Source organism: Falco naumanni, chromosome 14 (assembly GCF_017639655.2).
Source record: "Falco naumanni isolate bFalNau1 chromosome 14, bFalNau1.pat, whole genome shotgun sequence".
NCBI classification, from domain to species: Eukaryota; Metazoa; Chordata; class Aves; order Falconiformes; family Falconidae; genus Falco; species Falco naumanni.
Genome location: NC_054067.1, coordinates 13,581,298 through 13,603,310, shown reverse-complemented (window position 1 = coordinate 13,603,310; position 22,013 = coordinate 13,581,298). Strand labels below are relative to the sequence as shown.

General features: G+C 41.8%; 1 protein-coding gene and 1 long non-coding RNA gene across 4 annotated transcripts in view; one reads left to right on the top strand and one right to left on the bottom strand.

Annotated features, from left to right (window-relative positions):
* HTR2C (5-hydroxytryptamine receptor 2C) overlaps positions 1-22,013 on the bottom strand; it is a 119,165-nt gene that overhangs the window by 78,239 nt on the left and 18,913 nt on the right. The gene's annotated exons all lie outside the window — the stretch shown is intronic.
* LOC121097447 lies at positions 14,939-17,438 on the top strand. Its single transcript, XR_005830963.1, has 2 exons — positions 14,939-15,083; positions 17,220-17,438. It is a non-coding gene; the product is annotated as an uncharacterized LOC121097447 (long non-coding RNA).

Genomic DNA, 22,013 nt, shown 5'->3' with positions numbered 1-22,013 from the left:
AGTAACAGAGAGCAGTAGTCAATCTGGAAAGGAAGAACATGAATATTCACCAGGCCAGATCATGAGTCATGGCATGAATGTACACACACCGTTACATAAAACACACGTGCCTGTTTTTAGGGGAATGGTGGTGACTCATCTGTTACTTAATAAGGCAAATGTCTCAAGCAAGCAAGAAATCATTTGATGTCGCATTTGTAGCTTTCTTTTTACTCCAGCGCTCTGGGTCTTCTGAAATCACGCCAGTTTGGTAACGTCACTCATTTTCTAACAAAGAAACTGGGATTTTTCATGCAGTGATGTGGGGCACACCCTGCACTACATGCAGTCCTGGCAGAATCTCCCTTTTGCTTTGCACGTGAACTCTGGGCTCAGGCACCTTGACCTGTCGTGCCTGATGTGGCTGCTCACCACGGGATTCGTACAGTTGAGATTGCTTCTCCCTTAAATCAGTTTTCCAGTAAGTACCTGAAGCCGAAGAACCCTCTAATTCAAAGCTCAGAGAGCTATTTATTTTAAGCCATAAGAAATTTAATAGAGGCCTCCTACCTAACGTGGTGGTGCATTATTAATACCTGCCACTGAGTGCCCCTCCTGTTGTCACTGCTGCCTAAGTGTCTTTAAAAAAAATAAAACAACAGCATCAGATAAGCCAGGGAAAACAAAAGCAAAGGGCAAAGCACAATAAAAAGTGTCCCTAACAAACTGACAAACCACTCAGGGCTTTTACTATAATACCATAATTAGATACATGTTTTCACATACCTGTACAATGTCAGAGAAGGGATTATCGAAACATTCATGAGTTACTTGACTTATCTGTATCTCATACTTAACAACAGTTGATGTAAGAACAATTACATAGGAAGCGTAGCTATTCATAGCAAGAACAGCCAAAGGTTACTATTGTATGGATAATGCTCATGGAGTGATTCAAACTCAGCTCTTGGCAGTGTGCGGCCTCTTACACACCAAAGCGTTGGTCCCGACACTGCACCTCTTGTTAAACTCTATGGGGATGCCCTACTGACTTCCTCAGCAGAAAAGGAAACTATGACCTGGTAGCTGTATTTTTCCTCTTCTTCCAGCTTTACAGGCTCTCACATGGCTATTTAACATATGAGTAATACATAGGGTCCCAGAAATGTTTGGGAAAACAGACTGATAAAAGGGATGTTATGTAATTTCTTAAAAAGATTTAAAAAAAAAAGAAGAAAACACAAAACAAACAAAAAACCAAAACACCACAAAAACCAACAAACATCCACCCACACAAAGAAAACTGTAAAAATGCAAGTGGTTTTTTTTTTTCCTTTTTAGTGTTTTGGGTTTTTTTTTCCTTTTTTTTTTTCCTTGGAAAAATCCATATGGACCTGAAAGGGAATGAGTAAAAGTATAAATTCAGAAAGCCAACACTGCTGTAATCTAAATATATCACAAATGGATATTTCGGCAAGTCAGTACTAAAGGAAAAACCTAAAGAAAAAAGCAGGTAGAAAACTCTTAACAACAGATATAAAAAAAAAAAAAAGGACAAAGAACAACAACATCATCAGACTAAAATGGTTATAACAAATGGTCTGTGTGATGCCTACTATTGAAGAAAGAAAATTATCTACACAATTATAAACCTTTTAGTTTGATCTTAACATGGCAAAATTTCAGAGCAGATTTAAAAGGAAAAATAAAGACATGAAGCTACATGGAAAGTGATATATAATAAACTTGAGTTTCTAAGATGTACATTGTAACAGGTTTGAACTGCATGCCTTGGGATTTTGGTTGTTTGTTCTTTAACACCCCATTCTCTAGGCAAAAAAAGTAAATAAATTAAGTGGTTCCAATTTACATGGACTTCATTAAACCTTTTGATATGGTGTCACCAGGGAAACTATTATGCAAACTCCCGAGAAGACGATGAACAGAGCAATTGTGAAACTGCCATGGAATTGGCTGCAGAAAAGACAAAAAATGAATTAAGTTGAAAACCCAAACCCTTGTCTGGAAGTTGTTCACTGAGGTTAGCAAGGTTCAATCTTGATACTCATTTCATTATGATTTTTTTTTTTAAATGATGCCAAAACAAAAAGCATTTTACTGCGAGAATTGAATGTACTGATGATTCAAAACCAGGATGCAACACCCACATTGAGAAAGGATGGAACATAGCACAGAAGAAGCTGAATGGCTTTGAGAACTGAACTAATCACATAACCAATAATAAAATGTGATAATACAAACTATAAATATCTAACAGAAATTGGCTGTAAACTAAGAGTTTATCAGTTAGAAACAAAGATAATTACTTTGGTGTCTGAGCCATACATCAGCACCAGAAGGACATGAAAGAGACAAATATAATCTAAGCTCTATATATACACCAAGCAAGGCGTTTCTTGTAAAGGTAAGGAGGAAGTAGTATCACAGGCACAAGACACTTGAGCCCTAATACTTGTATTTTTATTCACTATTCTTCTATTTTCAAGAAAGGTGATTCAAACAGGAAGAAGCCTGTGCATCCATGGGCAGGAGCATCCTGCCTGTGAGCCAGCTCCAGGCCATGGATACGTTGCACCTAAGATGCGTTAGTGCACTGAGAAGGTGAGTAAGCACCAGAGACTGCTGTGCCATGCGGGCATGGCCATACAGAGCAGCACATACCCAGCCAGCTCAGGGGCTTGGCAAAGCGAGCATGGTGGGGCTGCACTCATCCATGGGGACAGCAGAACAAGAGAGTCATCCGAGAAGAAAAGAATAAAAGGCTTGGCTTGTTTAACAAGGGGACAATATGTGGTGGACTCCAAAGTGGAACTGACCACCACCACCTCTGTGTCCCCATTGCATTACTTTCTGTAGACTCCACTAAGGCAGGGTCACAGTAATGACTGTTGTTTCGAATCACAGAATGACAGAATGGTTGGCGTGGGAAGGGACCTCTGGAGATCATCTAGTCCAAGCCCCTGTGAAAGGTTCTCCTAGAGCAGGTTGCTCAGAGTCATGTCTATGTGGATTTTGAATGTCTCCAGAGAAAGAGACTGCACAGCCTCTCTGGGCAGCCTGTCCCAGGACTCTGACAACCTCAAGGTAAAAAAGTTTTTCCATCATATTCAGAAGGAACTTTTGTGTGCCAGTTTGTGCCCATTGCCCCTTGTCCTGTCACTGGGCACCACTGAAAAGAGCCTGGTCTCATCCTCCTGGCATGCGTGGGGCTGTCCCCCCCAGGGGCAGGACCCTGCACTGGCCTTTGTGGAACTTCAGAAGGTTCCTCCCTGCCCAGCTCTCCAACCTGTCCAGGTCTCGCCGAGTGGCAGCACAGCCTCTGGGGTAGAAGAGGAGACACTTCTGTGAGGAAAAGAGACTAATTGCACAAGCAGGTTTGGGATGTCCAGGCAAAGCCTCTCATAGCACCTCGGGCAGGGTGCCAAGCATCTCCTGGAGACACCGGCTGCCCGTGGCCGGGGCGGGTGTGCTCTGCGCTGGGCTAAGAGCTGGCTGGGCGGCCGGGCAGAGCGTGGTGGGGGATGGGGTGACATCCTGCTGGTGGGGGCACACGGGGTGTCCCCAGGAGCCAGCCCTGTGGCCATGGGGGCCAGCAGCAGCCTGGCTGGTGTCAGGAACAGTGTGGCCAGCAGGGCCAGGGCAGTGCCCGTCCCCCTGTGCTGGGCCCTGGTGAGGCCGCCCCTCGAATCCTGTGTTCAGCTTTGGGCCCCTCACTGCCAGGGGGACGTGGAGGGGCTGGAGCGTGTCCAGAGCCGGGCAGGGGCTGGGGAAGGGGCTGGGGCACGAGGCTGATGGGGGGCGGCTGAGGGGACTGGGGGGGCTGGTCTGGAGAGGAGGAGGCTCAGGGGGGCCCTGACCGCTCTCTGCAGCTCCCTGGCAGGGGCTGTAGGCAGGGGGGGTTGGTCTGTTCCCCCAGGTAACGAGCGACAGGACAAGGGGAAACGGCCTCGAGTTGCACCAGGGGAGGGTTAGATTGGGTAGGAGGAAAAATGTCTTCACTGAAAGGGCGCTCTGGCACTGGAACAGGCTGCCCAGGGAGGTGGTGGAGTCACCATCCCTGGAGGCATTCCAAAAACGTGTAGGTGTGGCACTTTTGACACCACTGGGTTAGTGGTTGGGCCTCATGATGTCAAAGCTCTTTTCCAACCTAAATGATTCTATGTACCTGGGCACCTTGTAAGTCTGCTTTCCCTTTTCAGCGTTGGCTAGGGACAGTCCAATGCTTTAAAGAAATTGTTCTAACAACAAGGCTTTTTGATTAAATCTTATTGTCTAGACTTCAAAAAAATTAAACTTATTACCTTGACTTTTTAAGAAAATAATATTTTGTTTCATTTCTTAATTCTAGGTTCTTTCCTTTCCCAGATCTTACAGCTGCGAGAAAGAAAAAAAGGAGCCATAAATCAAAGAGTTTGATCAGCTTTGGATTTAGTAATAAAGAAAGAAAAAGTAGAAAGATGGACTACTAAAAAGAAAAGTAATTTAAGATATTTTTTTTCCCCAAAAAATTATTCTGGGGAAAAAAAACACTCCAGTATGAACTAAATTCACTACTGATTTTCTTAATATAATGGTATGAATTTGAGCTTTTTCCCCTACTTTGGTTATTGTTATCTAACTTCAGTTAATGCCCTACTGTTTCATACTCATAATTCACTGTTAATTCTCCTTAGACTGATGTAGCAGCTCTATTATGAACTGTAGGCTTTTTCCCTTCATTCCCTCCCACTCCTTTAAGAAATGTAATAATCAACATCAAATGTTCTTCTGTATGTTCCACTGCTCTAAAAGCAAAGAAACAAACCCACCCATGCTGACTGCTTCACTCCATGAGAGGCCACTTTAGGCTGGGTGCCTTATTCCAGGTAAATTCTGGATTGTGCTGCTGCTCTCAGACAAAGCCGGGGTAGATTCTGAGCTCCTGCACTATAGTAAATCACAACTATCTTAAATCAAAGACGAAGGCCCAATCCCCTCTCTGGTCAGACAGGCCTCAGTAAAGTCACTCTTGATTTGTAGTAGAAAATAAGCCAATTGCATCGAAATCTCTTCAATGAAATTAGAAGTGAGCTCTTTATTTAGAGAAATGATTTAATTTTCAAAGCATTTGACAATTTTAATAGACATAATCTATGAATAAGTCAGGGTGTGCAATATGCCTGAAGCAAGAAGAAAAAGGCTCATTAACTTTGAGAGAATAGACAGATGGGCACGTTGGGGTAGAGCTCTGACAGCTCCTGAATTATGTAAGAACTGAAGAGCAAGGAGTCGGATGCCACGCACATGTGTGCAGGAGTCATTTCCATGGGAGCAAATTGCAATGACACAGACTGTCATCTATGACATCAGTAAATGAGTCAGGAAAAACAAAATGAAGGAGATGAAAGAAAATACTTCAGTTTCCAGCATGACGTGAAAGGCAGAGGAGGTCTATAGACGGTGATGCAATTTGGATTAACCCAGTTCTCTTTATGAGAGTACACAAGAAATAAGGATTTCGTACAGTTCAGATTGTCACAAATAGAGTGTATGAGGCATGCTGAAATCACAGCAAGGGAAGCAGTCCTGACGATGCTGGTACTGCACAGAGCAGGCAGATGGTTGGCTGCATTTAATGAAACTGTTAGGACCACAGCAAACAAAATGAAAATAGGAGAGAAGCTGTAGACAAAACCAGGAACATAACAATGGCGAAAATATGAAGGCCAAAGACTAACAAAGAAACAGAGACTCTGGCATGAAGACAACCTCTGGTCTCAATGGCAGCCACAAAAGAAATCTAGCATTTAGAAGTGAAGGAGTAACTAGTATTTAGAAGTGGCATCATTCAAACAGGATCCAAAGCAGTTGCTTCCTTTTTAAAAATAGTATCTTCCCTACATTTACCTAAAATTTGGGTGAATTTTGTCAGGTGCATCCACAGTGTTTTCTGGCTAGGCTGTTGATGACTGCTGTGTTATGGTCAGAGACCCAAAAAGCCATCCCCACGTAAGTGATGGGTGACAGGAGATCAGTATCTCCTCACACTGGTCATACCAGCACAAGTACATCAAAGGGAGGTGATCAAATGCACTTTTAATAAACTCAACTAAGGAAAAATACTGAAACTATCGAAACAATTTATATATGAATCTGTAGCGCCTGCATTTTAATGGCTGGAACAAAGGCATCTGAACTAATGTTCTCTTGCAAGTGAATACTAAGTTGTTTTCACTTTGTCAGCAAAGTAATAGCTATGCTAACAGCTCAGAGTTAAGGAAATAGCAACTGACTGTTTGTTATTGTTTTTTAAGTGGGGAAAAATGTATTCTCCCCCATCATCCACCCCCAGGTACAGTAGGTTTGAAGGAGAAACACTTCTATTCTCCTCTGGTAACAGCAAGCCCTTCACAGGAGGGAAACACTCCATCAGAAACAGCAGGGCAGGCCCATTGCTCCTGGCTTCTGACCTCTAACAACTTCAGTATCACCACAAACTAAAATAATTTTGGTGCCGGCACCTTTGATTAGAAGTGAATGAGCATTTTGCCCCCAACTCTAGTTAAGCTGGAACTTAATTCTTTTACGGTTAGTTGTCACAGCACTCTCCAAACTAGCCGGCTGCAACAAGGTCTTTTACCATCTCATACCAGCATACTCGTCATGCCAGTCCCTCTGCTGCCTTCTCCTAGTCTCTCCTCATACAGGGCAAGTGTTCTCTCTCCTCTCTGATTCTTCCTCCTCTCTTTTCCTTGGCTGCCCAACCACTTAACAGAACCAGCCACAGCTGCACCTTATCTGCATCGGCCAACCCGCTGCCCCTGAAGCCAGCCCACAGCTGTATATTATCAATGCTAATTAACCCAGCTTCATTCCTCTACAGTTAGTCTCACAAGGAGAAAAAGTATGTTTGAAGACAATAGGCACAATATCTTTTCTGATATCTGAAGTCTCTGAGTCAAGAGTGTCTCTCTTGCCAGAAGTTTAAACAAACTAACAGTTTGAGGCAGAAATTACTTCTGTTTGTAAGTACAACTACAGCACATGGCAAGCGCTGCATGGACAGACATTAAGTTTGGGGAGTCAGAAGCAGAGACACCTCTTTGGGCAAATGGCCCATTAATTAATTTGCTGATCAATGTGGGCATGAGCATGACACAACCACAGCCAGGCTGTGTTTGGGAGTCTGCTTTGTTTTTGCACAGCATGTGCTGCACCACACAGACTCTCCTGCTCCATCAATGGTAGTTTGGGATTTCCAGTAAGTGGGCACACTGTACCAAATACATACAACTTCCCTGCAGTCTGGATTAATTAATTATTCTGCCCTGTTGGCCTATTAGGAAACAGGAAATCCAAGAAGCAGAAGCCCAAAGCCCTGATTCCTGTATCATTCCCATTTATTTTTCCACATTTCCTGCACATCCCAGCTGAAGTGAGATCTTGTCCCCTATATCAGCAGACCTGCATTTGGAACAGCTGCAGAAATGGAGCTTGGGTATATTTGTGCAACAACGCAAACACCTCTTGAGTTCTGTGACAGTAAAAGTGCACCTGATATTTCCATTTTCTAAACCCATCACCAGCTAGTAAAAAAAATGATCATGGGAATATTTAAGAACAAGCAGCATCAGGCCAGGTAATCTAATATTTTAAGTAACTTTACACCAGGCAGCGTAACAGTTACAAACACATTTTGATAAATGGCAGCACTCTAAAAAAGAAACAGTTATGTTACCTCCATTAATTAACAAGCAATAATAGACTTCCATGTGCAGATGAGCTAACAAATGTCATCACATAAATTTTAAATTACACTGGCATCGTTTTTCTCTCACACATATTTGACCCTCAAGGAAGGTTTGCATATAAAGGTCAAAGAAGGTAGCAAACACATTTCTCAATTCCCAGTTTTATTACAGTAAAGCAGCACAAATAGCAATTAAAAACACTAACTACTCAGTGAAGCTGAAATCAGCTTCATCCACACAGGTCAACAGGGGCACATCCCGCCCTGTTGATGCTTTCATGAGCCACAGTGTCTTGCTAGTAAGAATCAGTCTGTGGGGCTGAAACTGTGACCTTCAGACTAGGGGCCACGGCAAAACCCCCTGCTGCCACCACTACTCACCATCTCCTTAATGATTTTGGGAACAAGCCACTGGGCCAGTGTCTGTGAGGCATACGGTTTTGAACTCATGCCTTCAGCTTGCAGGCCCTTTAGTGAACTCAGTAACTCCCAAAAGTAAAAAATAATTCACTCCTGTTGATATGTGATCCTTATGTAAAGATGAGGAAGGCAGGATGCAGGAGACCCTAACACAGGGCTACATGACCAGCTGAAGTGTACTGAATTGAAATTAATGCATGGAGCGTGACACCAGCCTTGTTTCTAGTTACAACATAACAGTTTCCATGAGTCTGTCCTAGGCAGAGCTAGGTTCTGCCTATGTTCTATACACAGCTATGTTCTGCTCCAAAATTAACAGACTTCTCAGTGCCATTAAAAATAACTTCTTACTCAAGTGCTTTGTTCCACAAGTCCTGGCTGTCAGAAAACCAAGGAGTTCAGTACAGATACTGACACCAAACAGGACAATGTTCTCTGCTGGAAAACCCCTTTGGGCAAGAAGAACATCAGTAGACAGCAAAATCTGTGCTGGTGATGATGTGCTACTGCACAACACTCTGCAAGACCTTCAAAGCAAGGAGATCTGACAAAACAGGTCTCTGAGTGTTATTCCAGGTCAAGGCTACCAAAACACACATCTAGGAACACCCATTGGCAATACTGCACTAGAAAGGAGGACTGGAGGAAGGCAGACATATTCAGCAAAGCAGGGAGCACCATACAAGTTGTTAGAAACCTCAGGAATGAGCAGGCAACCAGCAGTCATTAAACATACTGGACAGAAATATGAGTTTACAGCTCCTGAGCAACACCAAGGATTTTGAACCTAGCTGTAGTCTCTGTGTTTATGTACAGCTGCGCGTTGTTGAGATGCAAAATGTTAGAAACCAAACGCCTTGAAACACTAGAGAAAGTCAGCTAAGCACATCTGATGCAACCCAAGAAATTCTCCTGCAGTAGTTTGTTTCCCTAGCAATCACAAAAGAGAAAAAAAAAAAGGTTGAGCACAAAGAGGCTCCCATTTGAGCCAATGGCACACAGAAAGCAAGGCACGTTATCTTAAAGCTCTTTCATTACCAGCCAAGCTGTACGACTTGACATTTGCCGAGGACAAAGGGATGGTATAAGTATTACTACTATGGCTTGTATGGACCTAAGGCACAGGAACTTCACTAAGCGGGGGGACATGAGCCCCACAGAACCTGCAGGCAAGTCTCCCCGGGCACAGGATAGAAGAGCTCTGAAAGTAAGGAGGCATGAACTTAATCCTGCTTTCACTTCCCCACAAAGCTGTGTGGGAGGACAGACATTGTTCAAGCACAGAACTAAGGAGGAAAGCAGAAAAACCCCAACCACCAAAACCTAGAGATTCTAACTTCATTGAGGGTTCATAAGACATAACAGTACCAAGCAAATTTTTTTATATTTGATGCTTCAATAACATTAAATTAATTTAGAAGACTGAAAGACATAATACTTTGAACTTTCTAGATAAAAGCACTATTGTAGTCAATCGGATGTAGAAGGGCTTTATTCTGCCAAAAATATCAGCACCATGCTGCAACGCAGAAGCCCTAAGACACGAGACCCAGCTCTGAATCAGAGCAGCTGATTCATTCAGAAACAAGGGTGCTGCACTTCTCGCCTTGATCCTACTCACCATGCCACTGCAGCCCACTGAGAACTGCTACTTATATGGCAAGTGAGAGAAAACCACTTAATTTGACAGCTTACAGAAAGGGTCATTTCTCACCAAGCTCCAGAAGAGCTGTGAGGCTTCAGTGACAACAGCTAGGAGAGCGATTGGGAGGGCAGGGTAGAAAAGGCTGGAAGAACAGGTCTTAGGTCTAGAGAACTAGAGATATTTTAGTAACTTGCTCATTATAATAATATGCAGAGTTAAAACATAACAAGAAAAACAAGACCCAGGAAAAACAAGAGCTTACATCAAAGCCAAATACTCCATGCAACTTGCTCCCAGGAGAAAGACAGAGATAGTACCTCACAGGTCTGAATCTTAACATATAACAGGAAAAATACAGAATAAGCTTTTTTACAGAAATGACTGAAATACAGGACAGAGATGGAATTTTAATCTTAAAGTTATTTTTTTAAACAGCATTATAAATAATTCTGGTAAACATCTTGAAATACTTCTTGCTCCCACTTGCTATTATTTAATATCAAATGCATTTTTTACTTCATTTCTTTTAAGACTAAAAAAGCACAGTCCAGTTACGAGAGGTAACAGCAGTATGAGTTACTCAGATTTCTGCTTTCATATTACTTTGGGGAAAATGAAACTAGCCTAGTGTTGCCAACTGTCACAGGTTTTCCTTGCAAATCTTTAAGTATCTTGTGTTTTGGGTTTTTAAATCCAAGCCCCTTGAGACAGTAGGTCTCACGGCTGCAGGTAGAATATGAAAAATACATCTCCCAAAGGCTTCAAAAACATGAAGCGAAATATAAGTAAACTATGTATATAAAAGCAGGGTGTATTATTTTCTGAATTTTCTGATCTTAGGAACTTGACTCATGGCTCTAAAACTCTCTCAAGGCCAGTGACTTTGCATTCAGAAACTTCAACGAGAGATTCTTAAGAAGCTCCACATCCAGAACAGTTAAAATTTAAGGAAAAGGTTCAAGCTTCATATCTGACACCATCCTTCCACCACAGCATTGCTTGCAGACGTCCCTGGAATAACACACTGCATTCCCCAAAGCCAGCATTTAAGTTTGCAGGGTTTCAACAAGACTTTTGTTCCCCAAACCAAACATGCACTCTCCGGTGTTCTTGGAGCAGCAGAGAACAAGGCCTCAACGCTCCCATACACCGCGCTGTGAGCAAGCCATGGCACCTTATCCCTTTCCAGTCCGATGCAAGTGGGATCTAGTCTGGTTAAAGCCACAGCTGGGGCAAGCCAGTCTCTGGGATGAATCAGATCAGGGCAAATTTCTCCTATAACACCATGGACATTCGCTCACAGAGGTAACAAACAAGTTTTCAATATAGTAAGGTGGTGGCTAATCGCTCTTGGTCAGGAAGGAACATTCACAGCAGAACCTGCAGCTGGCCAGCTGGGAGTTAGCCTGCAAAAGCAGAGGATTCCACTTGGATGTCCTGGCCTGAGAGAGCTTCTGGTGCCAAGAGACCTCATTTGCACTGGAAACCTTTTTTTTTTTTTTTTTTTTCTTTAATATCTGCAGAGCAACACAGAAACAACATGAGGCAAAGTCCATACAAACTTAGTACGTACACAGTTTGCACAACAAACCTCCTATACCAGCAATGCCTTTGATGCTCATGAGCCTTTTCCCTACAGATGTTGCATCAGTGCTCAGCTGAACACATATCCTTACTAGTGAGAATACCCCACACTGGAACCATTTTGCAGAGAGAATTAATCTCTGTTGCTAGCATCACAAGAGAAATTCAAGTAAAATACCAAAGAAATTCAAGTAAAACGCCCCAAAACAATTAAAATATTACAGGCACGCAGAAAAGAGGCAAACCCACACACCCTAATCTTCAGTTCTTCAGGCCCACCAAGAACAGCTTACCGCACCCAGGAGCTGGCAGAACAAGCAGACAGAACTGCACTATTTTAACCCAACAGGCTGTGCTGCCTGACCATGTTTTCCCCAGATGTGAACAACTAATTGCATCATTTTTTTTCCTTCATTTTTGTGAAAACAGAAAACAGAGACTCTTTGATATAAAATGCACGCAAATAATACATGGGCAAAGTTATAATCCTGAAAAGTCTTCTAGACAAGACGAGGACATGAAAGACTTTTATAAAGATCCTTTTACCTTGCTTGGATAAATGTTATTTAGAAGATCTCCTTACCAATACAGGTGGCACAAAGTATGTTTGCTCTGATGTACTTCACACAGAGCTATCAAAACCAAAGCCATATACACCCAGGTGTGCCTGGTGTGCTGATGTTTATGAGCTTAACCTGATTTTTAAGTAACAGCAGCTGTGCACTTAAGCCTCTTCCTCTCATCCCCTCATGCTTCAACATGCCTCACTTGCAGAGCTGATACAGTGATAACAACAAACCACCAGGAAATTCCTCCATACCAAAAGTATCCTTTATTTTAGGAGGGTTTTTTGGTTCTTATGAGATCTTTCACAGACTACCAAGCTCTGCACTGTTTTGTGAGTTCTAAGAATGGACCCTGCGTGGGCCCTACCAGAATGCCATTAAATTGCCATTGAAAACCAAGATTTCTTCCCCATTTACCACCGTGAGCTCAGGCTTGCAGGTAATAGTTTTTATGTGTGTATGTATAGATATATATGCACAAACATATATATAATTTATGCATGGTTTCTATCTCAATCTATTTTTCAGTAAAAAATAACTCATAATTTATTTTTCTAAAAATATCCAGGGCCGGGGGAGTAGGGAAAAGGAAAGGTAATAAAACCAAACTCCTGGGTTTGGGGCATTTTCCTTATCACAATCCCTGCCTCAAATCCCTGTTATATGGGAAAGGACCTTCCTACCCGGAACAATGTTTGGGCAGAATTCAGAGCTGAGCACCATCTTCTTACGTGGCTGAAAACAGTATCTTCCACCCTTCTTTTTCCCAGTGACAGATGTATCCTGGGGTACCAGTAGGTTCTTTCCAAAACAAATGTGGCACAGCTGCTATGATTTATCTTCACAGTTCATAGCTTAAAGTCAGCTAAAGTCACAGACAGAAAATACATATAAGAAAGGAACATCTCTATTGAATGTTCCTACATGCTGCAAGAGTTCCCTCAGCTGCAAGGAGGATGCTGCAAATTGTCTGAAAAGGTTAAAGAAGTATCCCCAACCAACTAGCCCCAAGTGATGTTTCTCTACAAATCCTGGGGATTTTCCTTGGTTTTGGAGAGTTCTGCAGCAGGAAAAGGCTCCTGCAACTGTGAATAAACAACACAGCATTGCAGGAAGGGTTTTTTTCCAAATTACCCCATAAAATCCCTGCAGTATATGTCAAAGGTACACAAGCTTTCATAAAACAAGTCAGTAAATCAGCAACTCTTGCATGTATCTGTCCTCCGGGCCCTCTGGCCCTGGCTCTGTGTTATGCAAGTGCCAGCACCGCTCCAGGATCTCGCTCTGCAGAGCAGCATCACAGACCTCCAAGTTTGTGCCCACCCCAGTCCTTCCACTGCCACAGAGGAGACACCCACATCTGAGAGATCAGTCCTAATATAACCAACCCATAACAGCTTCTTTACAGAGAAACAAGCTAGGAAACTGCAGGGAAAGGGCGCTTCTGTAAGTATACTACACACGTTTTTGATTCATTTTAGTAGTAGTTACTTAGTAGCTATGTTTCACTTCAGTTTTCTGTGCCTTCTTACCTGCAGAATTTGGGGTTCTTCAAAATATGGGAAACTAAGGCTAGCAAGTACACAAGCCATTACTGTAGACCCTTACTCCTTCTGACATTCAAAAACCCCTTTCTCTCCATCCGAGGAGATCAGTCATCACTGCTCAACGGTCTCCGCACTGAGGCTTGGATGTCCCAGGATATGGAGAGAATTCCCCACCATACCAGAGCAGTTCAGGGTGTTGCTAAACAGAAATGGAAGTTAAGGCATTTATAACCGCTTCAATGGGCTGTATTGGCATCAGGTAGGTTGTAGGCATTGTGATGTATTTATTAGGTTTTCTCCTTTGTGTAAAGGGACTAAACCAGAGGTGTGAAAAAGTAATTGCTAGCTTCTGGAAGAATGAGATGGTTCAGTTCTGCTATGTCTGTTTAATGACTAGTAAAGATTGTTTATTCTCTCATATGCTCTTGTGCCATAAAGACTGCCTTACGTATGCTCGAAGAAAATGAATCTGCTTTATCTTGACACCTCCGATAAATTCTGGCTCCATAGGAATCCTGTTTACTTGTTTTACTTGCAAATGGTAAGATGTAATGAAGAGAATATTTATTACTGGAGTTGGTTGGGAATAGTTCCACAAAACTTTTTTTTCTTGCCAAAAAAATGTGTCAAGTTTGCGGGGAAACAGTTTTGATGCATTTCTCAACAGTAAGTACTGGGCAAAAATGTTGAGTAAATTTCATTTTTACAGTTTGAAAACAAAAATAATCCTGAAGTTTGAAATTACTTTTTCATTTTTTATATTTAAGAAAGGAGCAGCAAAAAAAGTAATATTAAAAATTGTATAGAAACCAAAGATTTCAAGACATCAAAATGACTCAAATTAATCCAAACTTCTTTCTTGTTGAGATTTTTAGTTTACATGGGCTTTTTGACATTTTTATACTTTCTGAGATTTCACACAGGAAAAAAAGAACGGACTCCTGAATAACAGTTGTGGGAAGAAAAGCTGTTTTTCCACCTAGCACTAGTTATGTTATTAGGCTAGCAGTGAAAGAGAGAGACACCATGTTACTCTCTGGATCTAACAACTTCTATCATGCTAAGATAAAAATGTGTGAACATCAACCACATGGAATACAAGTTCTTTGTTTTTCTTTTCCTAATGAACTGTGCAAAGAATGCAACATAATTATGCCTTCAGAAGAAACTACTACACTACTAGAGATACTAAAAAAGCTCTGTTCTTTGGCTGGCACCCATCTCTGCAAACGCTGTCACAACAGCCTCCAAACTGTCACTTCAGCAACTGCCCCTCATAGGAAAAACATATTTCTTCTAATTAGACAAAATTCTAACTCTATGTTTGAAGAGTATAATTTGATCTTTTCTCTAGAAACTCATTAACCACTTGAGTTTAATTATTAACATTTGCTTTAAAAATTCACTGAGTTAACCACCAGTTGGGCAAGTGGAGCTAGTGCTTTGGTGAGATGATACTTCTTGCTGTGGTACATGGGCACATCACCAGGGAAGGTGGTGTGGTCCGTGTCCACGTAAGAAACTACTCTGAACATCAAAGAGATGTAGCTTCTACTTCTGGGTCTGCCATTGGCTCGCTGGATGATTTTAGGGTAGGTTAACCCCATTCCCTTTTCTTTCTAAATCTGTTTTGTATGGTCAGGACAGGAATTGTTTGGAGCAGGGACTTCTCCCCTTTCTCTGCCTTCAGTCCCACCGTGCTTAAATAAAGTGCCCAACACAACAGGACAATGGGGTCATCATTGCAATAACTGCTGACAAGGACGGGAGGTATCAGTACGCAGGGAACATGCTCCTGATGTTTTATCTGTAAAGTTAAGTTCCCAATATCTGAAAAAATTAATGTACAAATTCATGCCTAGGTAGGGCTTAAATGTCAAGGTTACTCATGCTCAGCTCCTGCAGGGCTTGGAGCAGCAAGAAACCTGCTGAAAGCACCTGGTCTTCTGGGATAAAACTGAATGGTACTGATTCCTCAATGGAAACCTTTCAGAGAAATAGAAATCTGTGATTTATTCAGCAACAAACAGGTTTTCAAACAGCATTGCAAACACCGAATGCATAGACACACGCTTCCACTTGGTCTCAGTTATAAAATGCAGTGATTTACAAATCCAGGCCACCCAGACACAGTGGGGTGATGCAGAGTACAGGAAAATCCCTTTTTTCAAATGCAGAAAAATATCACCAGAAAGTAATTTTCTCAAAAAAGCTTTGGAGTTTGATTTTTAAAAACCCACACACCAACAAAAACAAACAAACAAAAAAAACCAACCCTGCAGACAACTACTATTTTTGGTTTAAATTAGACAAGTACATGTGTTCAATGCTTCTCTTAAAAGTAAACAGAAACAAGGTTCTACGGGAGTTTTTTGGTGTTGTGGGCACCATTTGTCATAGTATGATGGGTGAGCACCTCCATGTTAAAGATTTCCTGAGTTCTTTTAAATACTCCAGCTGGTATTTGCTGCAGTGTTTCAGATAAGCAGAAATGTGTGAAACTCCCCAGGAAACTGAAGGGCTACAGCACCAGCTATTTGGATACTAACTCCCAACATTTTTACTTCACAGCAAAGGAATATAACAAAATTTACCTTTTCATTACCAGATTTGACACACTTCAGCAGCCTCTAAAAAAATCAGTGCTATAAAGGAGCTAGCTGAAAAAAAAAACCTCTCCAAGTTCCCCGTGTCATATGATATTTTGAGTTGAATAAAGACATAAACTTACACAAGAACTTCTACGTAAACTGTAATGTCAGACTGCATAAGACTCAGGTGCTTTTGTTTTTTCTGCATTTGGTAAATACAGGCATAACAATTCCTGAAGTCCTTCGGCTTTTACAAACAGGTATGATTGACAGCCTCAAAATGCTCTGCTTTTCATAACAACCATGATTGACAGCCCCTTGGTGTATAGCCCAGTCAGCCTAACAATGTTATTGTTCTCTAATAATTACCTGATAATTTTTTTCAATGTGCTGCTGTTAGTTGTGGTTCAACTAAGTAAGAGTCCTCAGAACTTTTGAAAAGTTCATTTAACTTGCATTGGTTTTGAGCTGCCTTCCTGCAAGCCTGATTCTGTGGTAGCGCTGGGATTGCAGACGTTAGTGCCCAAGGTGCATTGGGTCTCTGTCTACCTGTAATTGACACTTTCCCTGGAAAAGAGAAAATATTAAAGCCCAACTATGTAGCAATCCACGTGTCATTTTCGCATATATCACCTGCACAGTTTTTGTACAAAGGGAAATGTTTCTTAACTTGATAGTCCCTAGAGCAGAAGAATATAGCTAGTAGCTGGTATGCCCCTAGGGCCGGAGCCGTGCGCAGGATGCGTGCCTGTAGCTGAGCTCAGTTCAGCGCAGTCCATGACTCCCAAGCTGCTCAAGATGGCAGCTTGTCTAACTCCTGCAGAAAGTAATAATTGAGATTTTCCTGTCTTACAGAAAGATCACCCTCAAGAACACTTAGCCAGGGACCAATTTGTCACTAGCAGACAATCAGATCCAGTAGGGTCACTTTTCTGAGCATTTCCTGGTACCTACAAAATAAAATGAATTATGTTCTTTTTATATGAAGCGAGTCAGCGGTAGGTGTTGTATACTAGAGAATGACAATCCTTGTTAGAAAGTGTTCAACCCTTTTACCCTTGTACTAAACATAAATCCAAGCTGGCATTGTTCTGAAATTTTAAAGTGTACTTTTTTTATCTCTGTCTTGGTTTTCAGGTAGGATGGAAGCAGGCAGGGCAGAAAAATGAAAACTCACATTGTCTCAGACTTCCAGCCGAGGAAGACTTAAGAATCTTCTGGGGTTTTTTTGCACACCTATAGAACTGAACTTGGCAGAGCAGCTTGAAGTTGAACTAAATGTTACTCCCACGTCAAAGCAGTATTGGGAATAAACCTTAGTCTGGGTGGTTAGTTTGCCAATTACAAACCACAACACTTACTTTGGAAACTTCGTGAATGTTTCTTCTTCAGTGTGTTGAAATAAATTATAAAACCCACCTACCTTGCAAGAAAGGAAAAAAAAAAATATTTCTGTTGGAGGGCTATTAAAAGTATATTATCGTATTATATTTTATTTAGTTACTCTTAAAAGGACCCATAAAAGAAAAAAGCCCTTGAGGAATGTTCAGTCTGGGTCTTTCCAAACCTTTCCAGTTCTGCACTGGGGAGCTGAAAATAGTCAGCAGGTATCAGGAGAAAGCCGAGTGTCCTTCTGGGACTTCGCTTTTTGAAATCAGAACTGTGTACCTTGAGCACAGTTTTGCAGTTCACCCGTTTGGTTGCCTTTTCAAGAAGTAAAAAGTCCAAGAATGAGCCTAAAGTTTGGCCTCTGCATCAGTGTATGTTATGCATCACCAAACATACTATAGATCCAAGGCTTGGAGCTGCATACATAACACTGAAGTTTTTTGTTCACATTTACTGCAAATGAAAGCAGGTACACAATGGAGAGATTGTATAGCTAAATGGGCTAATTCTGCTCATAATTTGTTCACACAGATTTAGGGGCTACGTGGGGGCCACTAGAACTGTTGGACCTTTATTCTTTGTTAACTTACTTTCCAGTACTTCTGAATTTTATCAACATATTTATAGAGCAGGCCATTTAAATAATATATTATCTGTACCCCTGACCCCAGCCTCTAATTATCCACAGAGCTAGTTCCATTATTGAGTATTTTTCCCATACTGTAAACATACCAGGCATTTTCTAAAAGTTGGTTTGGGGTTGATAAATTGTGTGCAGCATGATAGTAAGGTAATGAATCACTGCAATGATAGTGCACTGCCTCACTACAGACTGAGGAAACTACACATTGCATACTAGATACAAAGCAGAGGATAAAAAATTCAGCCATCTGTGACTTAATGTAAACACCATGAGCAAGAGCTAAAAGCAGCTTCTCACAGATCTTAAGTCAATGGTATTTCTGACCCATTTTCTCAAGGACTTTCAGGATGCTTTACTGAGTTCTCAGCCTGTCATCCTCCAATGCCTCACCTCCAGATTGGGCTCAGAGTCTCCTGCCATCTACTGCAATCATCCCAGCGAGTCTGTTTTGGCACCTAAAGCTCTGTTCTTCCACATGCACCCAAGCTTTGGTTTCACTGAAACGCGTGTCAGAGAACAGAATAACCACCATCCAGGCAAACCCTTTTGGGGGCGCAGAGAGGGTAAGGAGGACCCATGCTTAATACTTTGGGACCTACCCCACCACCAGGAGCAAGAAAGAAGTTTTCAAACAGATGAGAGTAACGTACTTTGCTGCTATCTAAGGCACAGCGATGACTGGGAAACAGGCACCCAAAAAATAGCATTTTCAAACCAGCAGAGAGGCTGGTTTGCAGGGAGTAACAGTCTTTTGTGGATCCAGAATGCTTTAAAAATCTTTAAAGCAGCTGGACTCCTTCTGGTGCTTCATATGAGATCCCAGACATTTCCCTAGCACACATCGACCCCTACCAGGCACATTGTCTCTTGGATCCTGTCATTCCTACGCTTCACAGATGCATGGTTAGTTTTGAGCAATTGTGCTGTATGGGAGAGTAAGATGAAGAAAGTATTTCATGTATTTTTAGGATTAGAAATGCAGAACAGAAGCCACATCAACAGCCAATTCTTCACAGACCACCAGCTGTCCACAAACAAGCTGAAGAAAATCCTGCATATGGAAGAAGTGTTAGTACCATCTAACAACAGTTCATATCAAACAGCTACATAACTACAGCGTGCGTTGTACTAGATATATTGAACTAAGACAAATTAATGCTCAGTTTTGAGGTGTCTTCTCTGCAGTGGGTGGGATAAGCTTTTCCTTCAGCTTTTGCTGTGTTTCACTTCATTTGCCTCATCCCACTCCCACCAGTTCTACTCCACAATCCCATAAACCCCAAATGAAACTCCAGAAAACAATTAGATAAATTCATTATTTCTTACTTGATGCATCTTACTGATTCATCTACATTTATTCAATGTGTTCATGGTCCTGACAGCAGTTTTGATGACCCACACTTTCACTCCAATTTTATAACGACAGAGAAGTCTTTAGCACTGTTCTATGTTTCATTTTGGAAGAAATTGAGTACTGTTGTGAGTCAAGGCAGTCTTAAATCTTGACTAAATTACTTTTGTTCTCTCTAATTATGACTTTACCAACAGATACGCTTCCAGCATCCTCTTCCCATTCATATTTCCTTGCAATCACATACTAAAATCAGATGCTAATGAATCAGAATTTATCTAATTTCCAATTTTACTAATTATTTATCAGATCAGCTAAATCAGTTTCATTTAGAATTACAGGCTTAGTTACATAAGATGGATTTTTCTCTTTATTAAAAATGTTAAGCTGCCTAAAAGTAACTAATATACCAAATTTTAATCTCTGTTCAAGGTCCAAATACATTATTAAAAAGTGATCTTAAATTGGCAAGAACATGCTTATTCTAGATATATCCTTTTAACTCAAAATTAATTAAACAAGAATGAAAAAAGCAAATTGTGTTATTGAGTATAACAGACCCTGCAAAATCACACTGAAGCATTTTAACATTCCAGAGACAACACTGAAACCAGCCTGGTTTTGTATCTTCAAATATACCGTGACATACGAACATACTAATCTTGCCAACAAACGAGACAAAAGTTAAGGTGCTGAAAGACGCGTAGACCTTCAGCTGCCAGAGGTTAGCTCCAGAGGTAGCAATTGCAGGAGCGGGCTGGAAACTAGGACCATGTGTGGCAATCAGTTAGCTGAGGGGAATGTGCTCGAGCTTGTCTAGACAACAATTAACATGATGAGGCATGTTTGCAGAGCACAGGGGAGTGGGGGACGGATGGCGCCAAGGATGGCACCAAGGAAAGGTAACACCTTGCTGTTAATTGATGGTAGTTAACCACCAATCAGGGATTGCCTAGGATGCAATGCTTAGCTTCAAGAACCAATCTGTTTAAAACGTGCAGCTTCTGAAAGTGTATATAAACTCGTGCTTCTGTACATTAAATTGACATTTGCTTGCATCAAGCTGCGTCCCGTCTCTTCATTCACTGCAGGCAATGGGTCAGGTATCAAAGAACAGCATTGGTGTCAGAGCCTGGCAGGTGGGACACTGCGCCCCGTGGTCACACCAGCTCCAGGAAGGGGCCAGCTCCACTGCTTGTTATACACTGTTCCTTCATTAGAACCTAATATAGATTAGATAACCCCAAAACATTGCTTTTTTTAAAGTGTGTTTGTATTACTTAAAGAAAATTACCTTTCCCTGTAACAAATAATATGGAACATCCGCTCTTCACGGGTGTGCTCCCAGCCTTAAAACCACAACTGAGCATTTCCCCAGATGACTCGCTGTTGCATTTATCACCTGCCCTTACATTTTCCAATCTTCCATGTATGGGAAGGCAACCTAAATAACTACAATAACATCTTCTGATATCATTTCCTTGAAGCAACTCCCTTCCACCCTTACAGGTTTCCTAAATCTGAGGTAGCTCTGCAGAGAACAAGCAAGTACGGTGTGCAATTGGGGAGCAAAGCTGCTTGGCTCCAGAGGGAGCAGCTCACGCCATTAGTTCAGGAGTCTCCAGCCTCTCCTGCTGTGCATCACTCATACCTGAGCCTGATTTCCCCCAAAACAAAATCACACTACTTGCTCTTTGCAGATTAGCACTTGACTCTTTAATCCGTATTTCTCTGCTTCAGTTCACCAAGCAAAACCGAGTACTTTGGGTCTTTTCAGTCACCCTAAATCCCATCACTATTCACAACAGAAACACACTGCTGGTTTTTTTGGTTTTGTGGACAGTTTTACTAGCCTGAGGATTTTGGGGCATTGCAGCAAAGTGGAAGAGAACAGAGCAATGACATTATTTTTGTCCCATTTCCAGGCAGAGTGGCAGAGAGCCAGTTCTCAGAGGTTTTCTGAGAAACCAATTGATTCATGCTTGTTTCAAGTCCCAGCACCCTGGTGAAAAGCTGTCAGAGGGCAGCCAAAATAGTACAATTGCTTCACCTACTGCCAAACACTGATACAAAAGGCCACTCTGTTTCAATCACAAACAAAACCAAGCAACTGTCACAGAGCAAGCAGCCTTCCCTGAGATTCAGATTGCACCCAGAAGTTCACCAAGCAGTAAGTCATTGCTGTAAATCAACATGACCAGTCAGCACATCTCTATCTCAATGAAATTCTGATGCTTTTCCACCAGCCTCAGGACCATGGGTCGGCTTGACCCAAGGCAGCACTGGTGAGCTGCACAGCGAGGTGGAGAGTCACGTTGAAGAAGCTTTTCCACAAGATCCTCAGCAGGCCTTGCTTTAAGACAGGCTTGAAGGTGTCCTTTGGCTAACGCTGCCAACTTTGCAGTTACACACCTGGCCAGTGGCAGGAGTTGTACAAGCTGCCAAAATGGGAGGAGAAGAAAGAGCAAAATGGAGAACACCATAGTCTGAGTTTCTTTTGGCTTTGAAGCCTTAGGAACCAGCTTGTGTCAGATACAGAGAGAAATGG